This window comes from Somniosus microcephalus, chromosome 25 (assembly GCF_052327205.1).
Source record: "Somniosus microcephalus isolate GS21.2 chromosome 25, FLI_Smic_1.0, whole genome shotgun sequence".
In the NCBI taxonomy this organism is placed as follows: Eukaryota; Metazoa; Chordata; class Chondrichthyes; order Squaliformes; family Somniosidae; genus Somniosus; species Somniosus microcephalus.
The window spans coordinates 47,946,967-47,968,107 of record NC_141011.1 but is presented as its reverse complement, the minus strand read 5'-3'; the positions used below and the strand labels follow the sequence as shown (position 1 = coordinate 47,968,107).

The 21,141-nt window shown below is 43.8% G+C and overlaps 1 long non-coding RNA gene across 3 annotated transcripts; it reads right to left on the bottom strand.

Annotated features, from left to right (window-relative positions):
• Positions 1–284: 284 nt before the first annotated feature.
• On the bottom strand, positions 285–6,083 carry LOC147100776 (uncharacterized). Of its 3 annotated transcripts, none has more exons than XR_015073571.1 (3): positions 3,485–6,083; positions 1,785–2,186; positions 285–1,036 (listed from the first exon to the last, which is right to left on the bottom strand). It is a non-coding gene; the product is annotated as an uncharacterized LOC147100776 (long non-coding RNA). The 3 variants fall into 3 exon arrangements; XR_015073570.1 differs by having other exon boundaries at positions 1,785–3,906; positions 5,581–6,083; XR_015073569.1 differs by having other exon boundaries at positions 1,785–6,083.
• Positions 6,084–21,141: the final 15,058 nt, after the last annotated feature.

Sequence of the window (21,141 nt, the reverse complement as noted above, 5' to 3'; positions counted from 1 at the left end):
AGGTGTGGTCTTACCAGGGCCTATGTAACAATACAAGGGAGACCTTGGAGTATAATTGGTGCAATGTGTTCACCCTATCGGGACCATTTAGTGTTTAGTTAATGCTGTGCAAGCACCATACATATCAGAGATCACTGAGTTGAATGTGAATATAAAAATATGGATCTGTCTTAGGCTTGCTTGCTCATTTGTCTCTCTGGCAACATCTGTTTCAAAATGAATTGTGCACAGAATAGGTGTTTGTGTATTGATTTGTATGTGGGTTCAATGACGACACATTCATGAAAGAGAATGACTTTTTATCTAAAGTTTGTTCAACTCAGTTAACAGCATTACAGGAGACACCATCTTAGAGATCCATCTAAAACGAAACCAAAACTAACCTGCTTGTCTCTCACATGCCCTCTGCTGGTCAGGCATAAATAATCAATCAGGCAAATATGCTGGTAAGGCATCAATAATCAAACAGGCAAATACCATCACTATTCGCTGATATCATTACAGTTTGCACATCTGAAACAGGGTCTTCCTGGCTCGAGTAGCGTGCCAAACCAGTCTGACGGTCAGGAGCAAAAAGCTTTATTGCAGACCAGACATATTGATGCCTGTTGGCCATATTAAGGTTTCCGGGCACCAGGCCTGCTTTTAGCCTCCCCAGACTAGACTGTGCATTGTATAGTTAGCAGTTTGGAAGGGTCCTGCCCTGGGAGTGTATGCTAGGCTGATGTAGCAGAGCCTGGTCTCCAATCGTCTTGGATCCCCTTGTCATTGGCCCAAGACCTTGCCCTGTCAAGCCCGTGTGGTAGCTGGTGTGCAACGGCCACCCCACGTTAAAAGAATTCACGCACAGGCATCTTCCACCCTTTAAAATGAAGTTCGGGACCTGGAACGCCAGGACCCTCATGGACAACCCCAACAGCGACAGACCAGAACGCCGTACTGCTACAGAGACTGTACGTCCTGCATTGGACTCGTCAGTCACCTGAGAACTCCTTTTTAGTGTGGAAGCAAGTCATCCTCGGTTCCGAGGGACTACCTAAGAGAGGGAGAGAGAGAGAGATTTATATAGAGAACTGACGCTCTGTACAAGGCTAGGCTCACTCCCGTCTGAAGTTTATAAAGTGATACAAACACTGAATCTCTCAGTTTACCACAGACTCAGTTTGTTTATGAAAACTTGTATTCTAACTGGGAACTAAAGAAAAGGTTATTTTTTCTGGAGACGGGGGGGAGGGGGGGGAAGCCCCAACTGTAACACGCCTAACTTGTTCAAATTTAATTTTTCACTCTTCTGGTTATTTGAACGCTTCACCATAACAAACAATTTGCTCAGTCAGTTCCCTCCCTAACCTAGAGAAACTCAATTAGATAAACTTGAAATCTCTTTTCCAAAGACAAACAGGCCCAGCTTCCTTATTTTCCCCGATAATTTCGATTCCCAAAGCCTGGAATTATCTTTGCTCGGTTTTGTACCTTCTCAAGGGCAGTAATATCCTTCCTATGATAAGATTACCAGAACTGCTTAAGACCGGATTTAGCCAACACCTTATAAAACAACTGAAGAATTTCTGATTTGAATGTTATCTCTGTTAATCAGTACCTAAGTTTTTTTTATTACAGTTAAGCACTGGGCTAACAACATATAGATTTGTCTACAATAATCCCTAGATCACTTTCCGGATCAACATGCAGTATGACTGCTCTATTTACTGCAAACATTAAGTTCCTTGCTCCCATATTAATTATTTTACACTTATCCACATTGAACTGCATTTGTCACTTACTTGAATTCATAGGACCCCTTCTATCATTTCTCGGTAATGTCTCCAAGCACAATGAATTACTTTGAAGTGCAATAATAGTTGTTATGTCGGTAGACCCAGCACACAATAAGATGAATGACCAGTTAATCTTGTTGCTGGTGGTTGAGGGCAGAATGTTGGATCGACCTCCCTCCACTTCTTTAAACTGTCTCGTGGGATCTTCCACATCCACCTGAACAATAGAACGTGCATGCCGAGCCTCGGATGAATGTCTCATTTGAACACCGTCACCTCCGACAAAGCAGCACTGCAGTTTGCACAGCTTATGTACTCCATTCATGGAGTGAGGCTTGAATGACTCCAAGAGAAGAGTGCTGGTAATTAGCCATTGCATAGATTGTTCCTCATTGTTTGCTCTGTTTCCTATATTGGTATTAATCAGCAAAGTTAAGAGACTTTTTTTTAAACAAGATCATGTCACCATGGGTGGGGCAAGGTATATGTCATGTAGACAGTTGCATGCACTTGGTAACTACCTGGGACACTGTAAATGAGCGCTTACATACAGTACTGCCAATGTGAACTGGGAGAGGGAGGAAAGTGGTGTGAACTGAAGCAAAAGATTGCTTCTGTGAATCGACAGAATTGGTTAAAGGAATGGGAGTGCCTCTGTACAGGAGCAAAGAGTGGACTGTTGAAGTGGCCTTCAAGAAAGTCATGCGTCAGCTAGGCTGTCCAATATGAATAAATCAAGAGGTTGCTTATTTTTCCCAATAGTTTTTTTTAAATTGTGGAATTCTCTGCCACACAGGGCAGTTGAGGCCAATTCATTAAATATATTCAAGAAGGAGTTGGATATATTTCTTGAGGCTAAAGGGATCAAGGGGTATGGGGAGAAAGCAGGGACAGGGTACTGAGTTTGGATGATCAGCCATGATCTCATTAAATGGTGGAGTAGGCTCAAGGGGCCGAATGGCCTACTCCTGCTCCTATCTTCTATGTTTCTAAATCCATCAATTATGGAGTTAAGAAGTTTTAAAAAGAAACTAGAAATCGCTATTTTTAGTGTTAAAGTTAAAAGCTTGTAAACCATAATAGAAGATGGGCACAGCACATCCTTTCCACATCAGTGCCTTCCCTGAAACAAGGAGCACAGAGTTAGAAATTGAGTATTATTTAATACCTTTTTATTTTTGGGGCTCTGACTGATATAGTTACAGAGACAGTGACAGAAGGCAAACAGACCTGATCTTTAAAACTAAAAAAATTTAAATTTTGTTGAATAACAGGGAAAAGCTAAAGACTCAGTTTCGCTATAAATAATAAATTCACAGCAGAGAGATTGCAGAAAGGAGCATTGCTGCTTTTCCTTAATGAGGATGCATATGGGACGGGAAAAGCGAGAGGCTAAATAATAGAACAGTGTTTGGTTTATATTATTGTAATATTATAGAAGGATGAAATTTGAAATAGTCCAACGCACAGTTTTTATTTGCAATGGGCCTTTCCCTATTAGGAGACAAATATTCCACATAGGAATGGTGTTATTGAGTTTACACATTCCATCTGGATTTCTTAAAAGTGATCGTTTTTTAAAAAGTGCTGTCTAGAAAAGTTTTAAAATAGGTTAACATGAGTGCAACAATAATTGTATTCGTACAGTGCCTTATCACGTCTCTTAGGACATCTTCAAGTGATTAATTTCTTTGAAGTGCACTCACCATTGCTAAATTGACAAATTTGGCAGCCATTATTGCATAAAACAAAATCCAGGAAACAGCAAAGGAATTAAATTCCACTGCTGGTGTTGGTTGAATCAGAGAAGTTGTCCAAGACACTAGGAGAACTCCCCTGCTCTTTGAATAGTGCCGTAGGACCTTTAACTTCCGCTGTGGGGTTTCTGTGAGTAGGACAGATAGCACCATCCAATGATGTAGAAACTCCCTCAACACTGCAATGAAGTGACACAGTGAAGGATTTCTCAACTTTCTCAATCAGAGATAAGTATGCTACCAACTGGGCCAAGCTGACAGTGATTTAAGAAGCCTTTCCTAGGATGCATCCAGTCATTTCATGCTTTGCTGCATCCATTCTGTGTGTCCCATGTTCGTACGTGAAGCTTCAAAGTAGTTGATCAAGAAATCTAGAAATTCAAACCAAGGGAGGAATTCAGCAGAATTATAAAGGACGGTATATCTTCAGGATCAAAAAGCCACCATTATATACGTGATTTAAACAATCTGCGTTTGATTCGTGATTGAAGATTATTGGTGTCAAAACATGAGCGTGCACAATTTTGTTACACATGGAGGAGTTTGATTGGGGCTTTTGTGTATTCTATGTGAGTTCTAAATTTATTTTAAAGAACTCATTCACTCATTGTACTGTCTGTTCTCATTTTAATATGTGTTTGAAATCAGGTTAATGACTTTGAAGTAGGAATTTTTGCACAAATTTGACTTTATACAGATTCCAGTGTGGATTTTTTTGCAGTGGTCTATTTGCAAGGTTTAAAAAGACCATGGAGAATTAATAGAACTATTGTAATAATATATTGGTCTATTATTCCTTAAATGCACTGCTTACAGGGTATTCTCAGTACCACAGCAGTTAAACTCCGATGTGAATGACGTTTAATAGAGATCAACTTAAAAGCTGCTCACATGACATGAAATTTATTTGCTAGTGTTAATTTTGTGCTGTGATTGTGAGTCACTCTCTGGGCAATCCATCAGTTGCTAAACCATTCTGAACTTTCGTCTTAAGTCTTCGAAACAAGATTGCGAGCTCAAAATTATAAAATGTTAAATTCAGTAGAAAACACAGATCATTTTTCATTAAGTCCAGAACTAAATTTAATTGACAGCAAATCATTTCCAAGTTTGAAATATCTTTTTTATTACATCTTCAATTAAATCGAACTTGCACAAAGATTTGCCTAGATTTTACACATCTTTTTTAAATTCAAATAAAACTTAGCTCGTTTGAAGGGATGGAATGCTCTGAATGTGAAGTACTGATTCCTGTATTTGTACACAATCCAAGTTCCCACTTCTCAATTGAACGATTGAAGATTGTTTTCCTTAGAGCAGAGACGGAGTTAAGGGGAGATTTAATAGACGTATTCAAAATTCTGAGTGGTTTTGACAGAGTTGATGGAAGAAACAGTTTCCACTGGCTGGAGGGTCTGTAACCAGAGGACATGGATTAAAATAATTGGCAAAAAAGCTAAGGAGGAAATGAGTTTTTTTTTACTCGGCGAGTTGTGCTGATCTGGAATGCATTGCCTGAAAGGTTGGTGGAAGAAGATTCAGTAGTAACTTTCAAAAGGAAATTGGATCCCTACTTAAAAAGGAAAAATTTTCAGGGCTATTAGAAAAGAGCGGGGGAGTGGGACTAATTGGTAGCTCTTTCAGAGAACTGGCACAGGTACGATGGGCCGAATGGCCTCCTGCGCTGTGTGATTCTATGATTCTATTCTGTCTAATCTTCTCTCCTGAAGGCAGTGAGTCATGCTGGGGCGCAATTCTCCTGAGACCAGCAGCCTTCTGGTACTTTGCCCAATTAGACAACTAGCCATTCTTCATGCGTGAGACTTGATAGTGGATGTGGAAGTATAACAGCTTCAGCGCAGCCCTGTCCTCTCCTGATGTGTGTGTACACATAGACACACACTTTCCAGCAGGGGTCACAAGAGAATGATCAGGAGTGGGAGCCCGTGTTGATTTTTTTTTCTCTTTGTCCTAGCTCCGAGCCTAGAGCAAGCCACGGGACTCGCACCAAGTCCCGTTCACCCATCACCCCTGCGCTCACTGACCTACATTGCCTCCCGGTCCACCAACACCTCGAATTTAACGTTCTCATCCTTGTGTTCAAATTCCTTCATGGCCTCGATCCTCACTATATCTGTAACCTCCTCCAGGCTACAATCCTCCGATATCTCTGCATTCCTCCAATTCTTGTGCATCCGCAACTTCCTTCGCCCCCACCATTGGTGGCCGTGCCCTCAGCTGTTTAGGCCCCAAGTTCTGTAATTCCCTCCCTGAACCGCTTCGCCATCTCAGCCTCTCCTCCTTTAAGACGCTTCTTAACATTTGGTCACCTGTCTTAATGTTTCCTTGTGTAGCTCGGTGTCAATTTTTGTCCGATTACACTCCTGTGAAGCGCCTTGGTTGATAGATGGCAGGCAGCAGATAATCCAAGGTTGTGTGTTTGGTGAAAACATTATGGCCCAGAAATTCGGGTCTCCACGGGTGAGTACGCACGGGGTACTCACGCGTGGGCCCGATGGAAGTGCCGGTTTCTTGCATGCACTGCGCATGCGCGGGAAACTGGCACTTACGTTCCTCTGAACGAAGAGGTTCAGAGGTCGATCGCGTGCGCGCGGGAGTCTGCGCGTGCGCTTTGAACTTACGTTTTTTTTACAGGTTTTTCCATGAGGGTAAGTCTTTAGATTTTAGAAATGTAAAAACCAGGCGTTAAGGCCTGCATTTTAAAAGGTAAGTGGTCAATTAATTAAAATTAAGACAACTTTTCCACAGGTTTATTATTTTTAAATACTTTAAAGCAAGGTAAGTTTATTTTTAGCCCCGTTAGAATACAAAATTATTTTTTCAAAAATTTAAATTATTGTTTAAAATAGTTATTTAATGTAATTTATAGTTTATTTAAAAAGTGTGATGATTTTTAAAAATTTATTTGAAGGTTTACTACTATTTTGGGGCCGTAGTATTTATAAGTTTTGACAGGTCTTCCTGTCACTACTTATGAATGGGCTTTTCCCTGCGCCGATTGGCTGCCCATGGCCCACGTGATCCCAGGGGACACATCGAACTAACTACGCCCCTGGGACACGCAAGCACTGCATACCGGCAGCTGGGCCAGGCCCCAGAGCGGAATTCCACGGGGCCCTACAGCTCAACTGCCGGCGCGCAAGGTAAGTGCAGGTCGGGGGCTTACACCCGCGGGAAGCCCCCGACCCGAATTTCTGGGCCTATATTGTGTATTCACCCACGAATCGCCATGTTCAGGAGAGGAGGGGGTAGGGTAGGGTGGGATGGGAAAGGAATGAAGTTGTAAGGGGACAAATATCAAAGAAGTGATCACATTTTCTAGATTTTTTCTTTAAATTAAGCTCATCAATTTAAAAGATTTATTAAACATCTACCAATGATAGTTTAATAAAAATGTCAGTTGCTGTTATAAAATATAGCGAGTCATATCCTCAAAGCAGACATTGATGTAAAACTTGGTAAACACCTTATTTTAAGCAAAATCCTTTTTAGCCACAGTTATCCATCTTCATGTTGTGCATCTGCATCAGTGTCGACTCACCGCTGGATTTTGGCAGATGAAAAACATTGAACAAAATCCATGTCAAGGAAAGTGATGAGGGAAGATTTTTTTTTAATTAGGAAGAATGGACAAGTGAAGGTGCACTGTTATATTTTTCTATGCTGAATTCATGAATAGTTACCAGTAGAAAATTACAGAAGTGTTTTAACATACGGCACTTCATGCAGTATAGCTAAGTGCTGACATTTTTCATTTTAATTAGAAACAGTTGCAAAAAGAATGAGTTTGACTGTAATACAAGAGAGATTTCTTAACAACCTATTTTCGAATTAGGCATAGTGCAGGCATGTCCAAGGATTTTGTCTTTTATGCCGTATAAGTACGGTCCATGGAGTCTCTGGGGTGGGGCACCTTTCAAATTTAAATCCATGTTCCCATCAATTTCCATACATCTCAAGTTTAGACGAGGAAGGGATTAGATAGTGTTTGGGTAGATAAATTGTTTACGGGAACGGTAGCATAGTGGTTATGTCACTGAACTAGCAATCCTGGGCGAATGCTTCGGGGGCGAGTTCAAATCCCAGCACGGCAGCTGGGAAATTTAAATTCCATTCATTAAATAAATCTGGAATAAAAAGCTAGTGTCAGTAATGGTGACCATGAAACTACCGGATTGTCGTAAAAACCCATCTGGTTCACTAATGTTCTTTAGGGAAGGAAATCTGCCACCCTTACCCGGTCTGGCCGATATGTGACTCCAGACCCACAGCAATGTGGTTGATTCTTAACTGCCCTCTGAAATGGACGAGCAAGACACTCAGTTGTAACAAACCGCTATAAAGAACAGCGGTTCAGGAAGATGGCTCACCACTACCTTCTTGAGGGCAATTAGGGACGCCCACATCCCATCAACAAATAAATAAATAAATTAGGTTAGGGAGGACCAGGGGTCACACTCTTGAGTTATGTAAGGGCAGAACTAAGTTAGATGTTAGGAGGCTCCTCTGTTCCCAGAGAATAATGGACCTGTGGAACAGTTTGGGCTTTTACAACAATCCAAGCTTGGCCATTGATGGCCTGGCACAAATCCTTCAGGCTTTTCTCCAGCAACCCATGAGTTCCACAGGCAGGAGGTGGTGCACCAAGCATTGCTACTGGATTGGTGCAGAACATGAACAATAAATCGAAGGTAAGCTATAGAACCACACATTTGAATCTTTATCTATATCTGCTATCATGGCGGAGGTTCCACCGAATAATGTAATAACATCTATGCCACGATATACAAAAATTAATTCATACTCGAGGATAGATTTTCCACAGAACCCAATTAAGTCTCTGCACGGCAAGCATAACGCTCACTGGGTTCAGGAGAGCCGATGTTCCAGGATTTCCTGGGAAGGGAATGGGCTGCAGTTTTTGTTCATATCCCACACTGGGACTAGTGCTTGGGAGCTCATCTAAGAGGGGAACTGGAAATTGCACTGGAACATTAAAGGTAATGGATGCGAAACAGAAAAATGTAGCCTTTTGAAAGGCTAATAACTTTGTATAGTTCAGCCCTCCCAGAATCTTTTGAGCACAAAATGTAGCTGGCAAAATAAATTGGGAGGCTGCAAGTGGAGTCTGTGAGCAAGTCAAGGAGCAGTGCAGTACCTGAACTCCCTGTTCAGTGGCTGGCGAAGTGGAGGTGCTATTGCTTGAGATGGATGCAAAGTGCCCTGTTTGGCACTCCAGGAGGCCGTACTCAGAGGACAGCATTGTATAATGCCAGTCAGGAGGTGTGGGGAAAAATTTGAGGGCAGAGATTATCTATGGTACTTCTTGGCTGTAGGTGTCCTTGCAGCAGGTGGTACAGATCAGAAACTGGCTCCATGCTTACCTGCAGCCTGCAGAGTCGGTTCCTCATGGACATTGCCAGGATCTGCAGACATAGTTGATGAGATAATGGTGGATGTGAGTAGTCTGGCTCTGATGCTGCTGATCTCTTAGACATGCCTTTATTCATCACCGTTTCAACCATGATATACTGCATGCCGGTAGTATATTGGTTGCATAGCATATACTGGTATGGTACATCAGCTTCCTCAGGTTTGCCTCTAATGCCATTCCTGTATCAGTCATCTTGCTGATTTAACTTAGCATGCATAAAAGAATGGAGATTTGTATAACTGTATTACAGTCATACAAACGAACTGGCTATACGTATTAACCAAGACTGGCCCAGCATCAATCTAGGCTGACACTGTCGGAGGTGCTATCTTTCAGATGTGACGTTAAACTGAGGGCTCGTCTACCTTCTCATATGGATAGAAACGATTCCATGGCACTATTCGAAGAGGAGCAGGGGGCGTTCTCCCAGTGACCCAGCCAACATTTATCTTTCAACCAACATCACTAAAAACAGATTTCATCGCTGTTTATGGGACCTTGCTGTGTGCCAGTTAGCTGCTGTGTTTCTCTACATTTACAACAGCGACTACACTTCAAAAAAAAGTACTTCACTGGCTGTGAACTGCCTTGGTACGCCCTGAGGACTTGAAAGGTGTTCTATAAATATCGGTTCATTCTTTCAGCCAGGATGATTATTATAGACAAGGACATTTTTCCAACCATGGGATTTAGAAGACCATCTTAGTTCTGCATCTAAGCATTTATTTGAAAACCTAAAGTGAAGGCAAAAAAAAAGAACTACCTACCTGGGTTTATATTGGGTAAAGGCACTTTATATTTATTGTACTTGTCCCTACACTAACGATTTCCCTTGTCATTATTAACCTTCACTAATCTATCTTAAATCAATGCAGGCATATCTTTACAAACATTCTACATTCTGCTAGCTTTAAACCTTTCCCTCAATAAGAGCAAGAGCAGAGCCAGTGAATTTTTCTGCTGAACATAATTTCTAAAGCCACCCAACATAATTCCGTCTGAATTGGATGATCCCTCATTGCGTGTCAGCTGTCGGTCCGGATTTGTCTTTAAGGGTTGTGTAAACCCGTGCTCAGAAAGTAAACGATTGAACCTTCAACTTTAGCACTTGTTTACATCTGGTGCAGAAACCAGGCAGCCTGAATCTAGGCCGCGATTACAATTGTGTCCATTTTTTATTTTTCTATCAAGTCTGCAAGGACTTCATGTGAATCAGCAATTGTGTTGTGTGAACATCATTTGTGATAAGCTGAATAGTGCTAATATTCCCTTTTAGCTTTGGTATTTTAAAGTGCCAACTGACAATCACTTCTATACAATACATTTCTCAGCATGCACTGGGATTATCTGGATTTCTGTTTTTCCCAAATATAAATGATTCCTTTGTAATATTGTTGCGATACACATGCGCTTGCTGTAATTCTATTTTTCTGTTTAGTTTAGAATTGTGAGGTTTGGAGCAAGATTTTGGAAATAAAATGATGCTTGCGTTTACACAGTGCTTTAACTGTCCAAATCGCTGAACAGTTAATTACTCTTGAAGTGCAATAACTTATTAGGTAAGCACCTTGAAGTGTTTTCGTATTTTTGTTAACCAAAGAGATATGGGTCAAAGGCGGGTATATGGAGTTTGGTCATAGATCAGCCATGATCTCATTGAATGGCGGAACAGGCTTGAGGGGCTGAATGGCCTACTCCTGTTCCTATGTTGAAGTTATCACTTCAACATAGGGCCTTGGTGAGACCACACCTTGAGTATTGTGTGCAGTTTTGGTCACCTTATCTGAAGAAGGATGTTCTTGCCATGGAGGGAGTGCAGCGAAGATTCACCAGACTGATACCTGGGATGGCAGGAATGACGTATGAGGAGAGATTGGGTCGATTGGGCTTATACTCGCTGGAGTTTAGAAGAATGAGAGGGGATCTCATTGAAACTTATAAAATTCTAACAGGACTAGACAGACTAGATGCAGAAAGGATGTTCCTGATGGCAGGGGAGTCCAGAACCAGGGGTCACAGTCTAAGGATAAGGGGTAAGCCATTTAGGACTGAGATGAGGAGGAATTTCTTCACCCAGAGAGTGGTGAACCTGTGGAATTCTCTACCACAGAAGGCAGTGGAGGCCAATTCATTAAATATATTCAAGAAGGAGTTGGCTATATTTCTTAAGGCTAAAGGGATCAAGGGATATGGGGAGAAGGCAGGGACAGGGTACTGAATTTGGATGATCAGCCATGATCTCGTTGAATGGCGGAGCAGGCTCGAGGGGCCGAATGGCCTACTCCTCCTATCTTCTATGTTTCTATCACCCTGATGACTGGATATTGAAAGCTTGACGAGCAGGTCATCCGTCCATCAGGGAAGTCCAAGGAACCGAAGCTGTCTTGGGGGGGGGAAAGGCGTCATTCCCGGGAACATTGAAAAGCAATGGAATTTTGGAGGAAAGATCCCACTAGATTCAGAGGATTTTGTGTAAACATCCGTGGAAATGCATTCAGGCTTTTTTCATCAACCTTGAGGATCATTGTCATGGTCTGGGATCTTGTGATCATTTATTTCGCAGAAAGGATTTAGAAAAAAGTTTACTTAATTTTTTTTAAAGCATAATATATTTCTGTAAGTACAAAATAGGGGATTTGAGGCAGTAAGTAGTTCAATGCTAATTAGCTAGCTTTGATGTTGTTTCCTCATGAACTGCAAATGGTAGCAATTTATTAGCTTGTCTAGGTGATCAAAGAAAATGCCCCAAAGTCATTGTATTAGACTGGAAAATCCTTTGATCTTGGTCTGTGAACGGAGATAAAAAAAAGGGAGAGTCTAGCTATTGGAGCAAAGGATGTTGTGCGGGCAGACGGGCCACAAAAGGCAGTGAGAAGAAAGGAATACAGAAAGAGGCGTCAGAAAATTAGCTTTGAGTTAAACAAGATGACCCATTGAAGTAGGTAACGTAGCAGATTTATCATTTTCATGTTATTACATGAAAGCAAGTTGTATTAATGAAATTAATCCGATCACAGCTGTTGTTCTGTATGTTCACCGGATGGGAAATAAAACAGCTTAACAATTCACATCAACTTTTACGGCTCCAAATATTTGCTTGGCCCACCTTCTGAGAAGTTGAAGAAATACACGTGCAAAAGACACGAGGTATCTGGCCCGAATCACAAGGGAATGCTATTGTTACATCCCCAGGTTATGCTATCTTAGGGCAGTGTGAGTCAACTGCCGTAAAAGTAGGATGGCCAGAGGTCGTGTGGGCTGAATGATGCTGAACCTGAACTCATGATGACCATCCATGCTCCGAACCCATACTTGAGTTTGGTGAAAGCCAATGTTCCCGTTGAGCTGCGCAGTGCTCTGGAGGCCCCGCGCAGGCTGCTCAGCCATTTTTAAATAGAAAAACTGCGCATGCGCGGAAATTTGAACGGGCCGCGCACCCAAAAGAAAAATTGGAGGGAGCATTGGTGACAACTAGGTTTGTTGAACATGAAGCTTCGCCCTTTGTTACATTATTGGAGTTTCATAATCTTGGAAGGTGTCTCACGTGTCTTGTCCTGCTCTTGTCTCTGATTTGATGTTGGAGCACATCTTCCATATTCAGTGATGATATTACCCAAGTATCTGACTTCAGAGACCGATCCAATTGGTTTAGCTTGAAGTTGTATCTGGGGTCTTATTTGTTGCTTGTTAATCAACAGTGTGGCTCATGGATTATACTTCAAATAAAACATACCAACATTGTGTCAGTGTCAGCTGTGGCTCAGTGGGTAGCACTCTCTCGCCTCTGAGTCAGAAGGTTGTGGGTTCAAGTCCCACTCCAGAGACTTGAGCACAAAAATCTAGGCTGACACTCCAGTGCAGAACTGAGGGAGTGCTGCACTGTCGGAGGTACCGTCTTTCAGATGAGACTTTAAACCAAGGCCCCGTCACACCCCTCAGGTGGATGTAAAATATCCCATGGCGCTATTTCGAAGAAGAGCAGGGGAGTTTATCCCCGGTGTCCTGGGCCAATATTTAACCCTCAATCAACATAACAAAAACAGATTATTTGGTCATTATCACATTGCTGTTTGTGGGAGTTTGCTGTGTGCAAATTGGCTGCCATGTTTCCTAAATTACAACAGTGACTACACTTCAAAAAGTACTTCATTGGCTGTAAAGCACTTTGGGATGTCAGGTGGTCATGAAAGGCGCTATATAAATGCAAGTCATTATCTTTTGTAAGCTGTGGTAATTGGCACTTTGAGCCTATACAGCAGGGCAGTATTGTTTTTAAATTATTAGAGCAACATAAATAATGCTTGGCAATGCCAAAAGAAATTCACTGCTATGTTGGAAATTTTAATTGCTAGGCGCTGACTGACTGGTGTATAACTGAAGAACATTGAGGGCATCAGCTTCAGTCCTTGGTCTCTGCTCAGTCAACTGATCTCAGCAGGGATTGATAAAATTGGCCCTCGTGCCCTTAGCTAGAGAGGGAAAAATCAGCCAGGCGGTTACATTCAAAGAAGAGCAGTCAGTTTCTTCTGATATCCAGGCCAACATTTGTCCGATGCCAGCACCATCAAAAAAAAGAGAATCAGTCATTCATCCTATTGGTGTTGGCGGGTCTGTGCTGGATGCAAACTGGCTGCTGTGCCTACATAACAACGCTGACTTAACTTCCAACGTAATTCACAGTACGTGAAGTGCTTTAAGGTGTTGCTTAAAGATAGAATAAGTAAATGCTCGATCTTTCTTTCCTTCTACTTTCCTTTCCTTCTTCGTTACTTGGTTTTGTTGCTTTTTTCCTTTCACTCTTTCTATCCTTCCTTTTCCCTTCTTTCTTTCTCTCTCTCTCTCTCTTGTAGCATGGGATAATTCTGCAGCCTGACTGAGGTAACAGTCACATTTGTCAGAATGGTTCTGGTAATGGCCTCCCTTTCAGTTGTTTACATAATGCACACAGATGCATTCTTCTAAATTAAAATGTAATTTTCTTTAAAAAAAAATGGTTGCCATCATGTGTGCTAAATGAATATTGCTCTTGATAAGACGAATGGATACTGAGTACGCTGTATAATAAAGTCAGTTCTGGCATGTTGGGATTTATAACAAAATTTAGTAATTTGATGAAGGGATTCTGCACCCAAGATATTAAATCTTCTGTTCTCTCCACAGATGCTCTCTGACCTGCTGGGTGTTTCCAGAATTTCCTGTTATTTTTTTTCAGGTTTCCAATATCTGCAGTACACTTTTTTGCCTTTATTACTTGTACATAACATAAGAACATAAGAATTAGGAGCAGGAGTAGACCATATGGCCCTTTGAGCTTGCTCCGCCGCTCAATAATATCATGGCCGATCCTCGACCCCAACTCCACTCTCCCGCCCGATCCCCATATCCCGAGAGTCCAAGAATCTATTGATCTCAGCCTTGAATATACTCAATGACTCGGCATCCACAGCCCTTTGAGGTAGAGAATTCCAAAGATTCACAAGCCTCTGAGTGAAGAAATTCCTCATCTCAGTCCTAACTGGCCGACCCCTTACCCTGAGACCTTGCCCCCTAGATCTAGACTCTCCAGTCAGGGGAAACATCCTCTCAGCATCTACCCTGTCAACCCCCCTCAGAATCTTATAAGTTTCAATGAGATCACCTCTCATTCTTCTAAACTCCAGAGAGTATAGGCACAATCTACTCAATCTCTCATCGTAGGACAACCCCCTCATCTCAGGAATCAATCTAGTGAACCTTCGTTGCACTGCCTCTAAGCCATGTATGTCCTTTCTCATAAGGAGACCAAAACTGTGCACAGTAGAATTCCTTTAGTTTGAAGTGGCAGCTTTTTAAATCATTTTTAATTCATGGGAAGGGAGGAAGAACAAGGCTTGGAGTTGTATCAATCCAGTGAGACTGTACAACAGCATTCCTGCAAGGTTGCTCCCTTAACAATTTACAATAAGGATTAGGCTGTGACAGCGAACCTTGATCGTATCATGAGTCACCTCCCCACAATAGTCACACCTCCCTTGTGTTGAAATCGGTCTGTTAGAACTTGGCACTTTCCATTTCCTAGGAATATATTCCTGCTGTTCCTGTTTAGCTTATTCTAATTTATTCATTGTATTCAAAAGGCCGTTTTCAGTAACAATATGAGGGACATTAGCCATTGGATGTCGAGCTGAGATCCTACGTTACAACAGTGACTACACTTCAAAAGTACTTCATTGGCTGTAATGCGCTTTGAGACATTGTGAGGTTGTGAAAGGCACTATATAAATGCAAGTCTTTCTATCTCTTTCCAATCTGGTGCCACAGGATATAATGTTGTGCCTGCTGCATGGCTTAGAAAAGCTTCCCTTTCTCTCTTCTTCCTTCCCTCTTTACTCCCCTCTTCATAAGGTGCTGACTCTTATTCGGATATGGCTCCACAAAATGTTTAAATTATGAGGGGCCTAGATAGAGTGGAATGGAAGGACCTATTTCCCTTAGCAGAGAGGTCAATAACCGGGGGCACAGATTGAAAGTAATTGGTCGGAGGGAGTTGAGGAGAACTTTTTTCACCCAGAGGGTGGTGGGGGTCTGGAACTCACTGCCTGAAAGGGTGGTAGAGGCAGAAACCCTCATCACATTTAAAAAGTACTTGGATGTGCACTTGAAGCGCCGTAACCGACAGGGCTACGGACCAAGAGCTGGAAAGTGGGATTCGGCTGGATCACTCTTTTTCGGCCGGCACAGACATGATGGACCGAATGGCCTCCTTCTGTGCTGTAAATTTCGATGATTCTACAAGCACCAGCGCCCCTCATGTGTAAACCTAGATGGTGAATGTTGGCAGAGTATTGGAGGGTGCCTCAGCTCAGAGACACCGAGTCCAATTATAGCGACACTACAGCTGAAATCAGCTACCACAGCACAGAGATTGGGCCTTGTTTATCCCGGGTTTTTAAAAAATCTCATCCTGAACATCTAATAGTAAATACAGTATTTCGATGGATCCTATTATGGAGCATTTGCAGCTGCTCTCTACCTCTCTTGGACTACGGTACACAGCACAGGCAGGCCTTGCACTGTCAGCACACAATTAGACTTGGAGGCCATTAGAGCCAAAGCCAGTGCTGTCCTTACTTGATCACCACATGTGCTCTTTCCAGCTGGCATTTGCAGCCCCTTCTTCATTGTTGACAGATTTGGGCTGTTTACCTTCAGCCCTCAAGACGAAAATCTTCACATCGCTCGCTCGTTCTCTCCTGGTTAGAGCGCCTCATCAAAGAATGTAACCTAGCAGCTTTGATTTATGAGCTGCATCAAGATAAGAGCCAGGTTACATCACGGGCCTTATTTTATTTTGTTGAAAAATGGAAACCAAGGAGAAAAGTTGAGCTCCGCCAATTATTATCCACAGTGATTTCAAAATCCCCCAGCAAATCTCCCTGCTATTTTCCCAGTCTGCCAATGATATGTGATCCTGCTACTTTCTGTTAAGTGTGAACTGTGCCAGATATTTTATTTTGGAGATGTTCTTTGTGTGATTCCTTTAAAGTCCTGTACTTTCTGCCACAATTAATTGAAACAAGAACAAAGAACTTTTTCCTTGCATCGGTTTCGCTGGCCATTCGCATATATGAGTTAAAATTATGCTGCGTGACATTGGAAACAAACTGCATGGATGCAGTGGCAAATTCAATTATTCTGCAGGTTACGCTGTAGGTAAATTCAAATCGTAATTTAAAATCTATTTCCTGCTGGATATCTGTTAACTCGTACAGCAAAGAATTGGGTCAGAATGTTAATTTTGAAACATGCTCAGATGCACAGACTAAATATGTTAACAGATTGTTTGTCAAATACAGTAATGATTAAGGCGCTCACCATTGCCACTGTTAATGTAAAGTTGTCAATCTCAGAACAATGGCTGTTCCTTGGGTCAGTCGTTATCCTACTCTCTAGGTCCCTCTTGTGGTCAGGTGAAAACCTAAACCCGGAATACGACTGGGCCAGATACTGGAAACCATGCAAGGGAGTAGATTGGACAAAAGCAAAATACTGTGGATGCTGGAAATCTGAAATAAAAACAGAAAATGCTGGAAATACTCAGCAGGTCCGGCAGCATCTGTGGAGAGAGAAACAGAGTTAACGTTTCAGGTCGATGACCCTTCGTCAGAACTGGAAAAAGCTGGAGATGGAACAGGTTTTTAAGCAAGTGTAGGGGCAGGGAAAGGGGGGAGGGGAGGAAAGAACAAGAGGGAAGGTCTGTGATAGGGTGGAAGGCAGGAGAGATTAAGAGATGGTGCGAGGCAAAAGGAGATGGAAATGGGACAAGTTAAGAAACAAAAGATGGCTCCAGATGAAGTGTAAATGACAGAATGAAAGACAGCTGCCATGTCGGAGAGAGAAAAAAATATAATAAATAAATCTACATTGGGGAGACCAAACGCAGATTGGGTGACCGCTTTGCGGAACACCTCCGTTCAGTTCGTAAGCGTGACCCCGAGCTTCCGGTCACCTGTCACTTTAATTCTCCGCTCCACTCCCACTCTGATCTCTCTGTCCTCGGCCTCTTACACTGTTCCAATGAAGCTCAACATAAGCTCGAGGAACAGCCCCTCATCTTTCGATTAGGCACTTTACAGCCTTCTGGACTCAACATAGAGTTCAACAATTTCAGATCATAACCTCGGCCCCTATTCTTTTTTTTCCATTTATTTTATTATATATTTTTCTCTCTCCCACATGGCAGCTGTCCATTCTGCCATTCACACTTAATCTAGAGCCATCTTTTGTTTCTTAACTTGTCCCATTACCATCTCCTTTTGCCTCGCACCATCATCCCTTTTGTCTCTCAATCTCTCCTGCCTTCCATCCTATCACAGACCTTCCCTTTTGTTCTTTCCTCCCCTCCCCCCCCCCTTTCCCGGCCCCCACACTTGCTTAAAAACCTGTTCCCTCTCCAGCTTTTTCCAGTTCTGACGAAGGGTCATCGACCTGAACCGTTAACTCTGTTTCTCTCACCACAGATGCTGCCTGACCTGCTGAGTATCTCCAGCATTTTCTGTTAGGAGATTGGACAAGTTCTTGCAGATCCATGGCATAATAAATAATGGTCAGTAAGTGGGGAAAAGCCCTGATTATTTAAGCTAATCGACTTTTCGAAAATCTTCCAAATAAAATAGTCAAAATACCCGTTTAGATTTCCAGAGCGTCTTTGACAAATTCTGACAAGAAAAACGACTTAATTAAACTAAAATTCATGGAAATTCGAGGTATGATGTGGGGCTGGATCAGAATTTGGATAAAAATAGGAAACAAAACATACTGGTGAGAGGTGTAATGTCAGACTGGACTGAGGGGAGTGGCCCCAGGGGTCAGTATTAGACTGTGGGACCGGGCGGAGGGGAGTGACCATGGGGTCAGTATTAGACTGTGGGACAGGGCTGAGGGGAGTGGCCATGGGGGTCAGTATTAGACTGTGGGACCGGGCGGAGGGGAGTGACCATGGGGTCAGTATTAGACTGTGGGACAGGGCTGAGGGGAGTGGCCATGGGGGTCAGTATTAGACTGTGGGACGGGGCTGAGGGGAGTGGCCATGGGGTCAGTATCAGACTGTGGGACGGGGCTGAGGGGAGTGGCCATGGGGGTCAGTATTAGACTGTGGGACGGGGCTGAGGGGAGTGGCCATGGGGTCAGTATTAGACTGTGGGACGGGGCTGAGGGGAGTGACCATGGGGTCAGTATTAGACTGTGGGACGGGGCTGAGGGGAGTGACCATGGGGTCAGTATTAGACTGTGGGACGGGGCTGAGGGGAGTGGCCATGGGGGTCAGTATTAGACTGTGGGACGGGGCTGAGGGGAGTGGCCATGGGGTCAGTATCAGACTGTGGGACGGGGCTGAGGGGAGTGGCCATGGGGTCGGGGTCAGTATTAGACTGGGACGGGGCTGAGGGGAGTGGCCATGGGGTCAGTACCAGACTGTGGGACGGGGCTGAGGGGAGTGGCCATGGGGTCAGTATTAGACTGTGGGACGGGGCTGAGGGGAGAGGCCATGGGGTCAGTATCAGACTGTGGGACGGGGCTGAGGGGAGTGGCCATGGGGTCAGTATTAGACTGTGGGACGGGGCTGAGGGGAGAGGCCATGGGGTCAGTATCAGACTGTGGGACGGGGCTGAGGGGAGTGGCCATGGGGTCAGTATCAGACTGTGGGACGGGGCTGAGGGGAGTGGCCATGGGGTCAGTATTAGACTGCGGGATGGGGCTGAGGGGAGAGGCCATGGGGTCGGGGTCAGTATTAGACTGGGACGGGGCTGAGGGGAGTGGCCATGGGGTCAGTATTAGACTGCGGGATGGGGCTGAGGGGAGTGGCCATGGGGTCAGTACCAGACTGTGGGACGGGGCTGAGGGGAGTGGCCATGGGGTCAGTATTAGACTGTGGGACGGGGCTGAGGGGAGTGGCCATGGGGTCAGTATCAGACTGTGGGACGGGGCTGAGGGGAGTGGCCATGGGGTCAGTACCAGACTGTGGGACCCGGCTGAGGGGAGTGGCCATGGGGTCAGTATCAGACTGTGGGACGGGGCTGAGGGGAGTGGCCATGGGGTCAGTATTAGACTGCGGGATGGGGCTGAGGGGAGAGGTCAGTATTAGACTGGGACGGGGCTGAGGGGAGTGGCCATGGGGTCAGTATCAGACTGCGGGACGGGGCTGAGGGGAGTGGCCCCAGGGGTCAGTATTAGACTGGGACGGGGCTGAGGGGAGTGGCCATGGGGTCAGTATTAGACTGTGGGACGGGGCGGAGGGGAGTGGCCCAGGGATCAGTATTAGACTGTGGGACGGGGCGGAGGGGAGTGGCCCCAGGGGTCAGTATTAGACTGCGGGACGGGGCTGAGGGGAGTGGCCATGGGGTCTTAGATGGCGGGACGGAGCTGAGGTGAGTGACCCCTTGGGCCGCTATTATTTATATAAATGATCTGGATGCAGAAGCCAGTTGTAAGATGTTAAATTTGTAAACTACATTAAAATGAATGAACTGGGGATGGAGTTAAGCTTTTGCAGAAGGATTTAGGTCTGTTAGGCAACTGGGTAGAGAAATCGCCAATGAAATTTATTACTGACGAATGCAAAATCTTTACATATCAAAAGAGAGAATGAACAGTCCAGGTATGTAATAAAGAGACTAGAATTAGCACAAGGAGATTCTGCTCGAGGCCTGGGAGTGACAGGATTGTCGCTTTCAATGCAGAGACACTGTAGCAAAGTAATTAAATAAGCAAATCATACATTGGGATACATAATTTAGTCTACAGAGATTATGCTGAGGTTTTAGAATGCACTCACTTGGAATAGTGTATGGAATTCTGGTCACCACACTAAAAAAGGGACATACTCAGGATAGGGTACATCAAAGAGTAACAAGAATAAGGGGAGATTTCATTGAGGTATATAAAGAATTAAATCATATTTTTAAATTCGTTTTTGTGGAATGTGGGCGCCGCTGGCATTTATTGCCCATCCCTAGTCGCAGGTGGTGGTGAGCCACCTTCTTGAACCGCTGTAGTCCCGTGTGGTGAAGGTACTCCCACAGTGCTGTTAGGGAGGGAGTTCCAGGATTTTGACCCAGCGATGATGAAGGAACGGCCGATATACTTCCAAGTCAGGATGGTGTGAGACTTGGAGGGGAACTTGGAGGTGGTGGTGTTCCCATGCGCCTGCTGCCCTTGTCCTTCTAGGTGGAAGAGGTCGTGGGTTTGGGAGGTGCTGCCGAAGAAGCCTTGGCGAGTTATATAGATAGCATGAAGCCAGAATATTACTATTAAGGTTAGTTAGGCCAGAAATTCAAACTATAGAAAATAAACTTTCAAATATTGTTTACTCAGTTTCTGGATGATGACCCGGTAAGGTAGTGGAATCAAAGTTTGAGGTGTGTTTGGTTACTGAGCCGGGTGAATTGGACGGTGGACTCGTTGGGTTGGTTGTTGGGCTGGGCGAATTGGACGTTGGGCCGGGTGAGTCGGTATAACTGCTGGAAGTTCCAGTTAATGCAGCAAATTATTTAAAATGTTTGTTGTGGCATAACAGTGTAATCCAGAAAAATGCCAAGCTATTTTTGAACTGTAGATGGATTCTTCAAAATATAATCGAGTCTTTAAGGTTGAAGGCATGGTTTGCTATCTGATG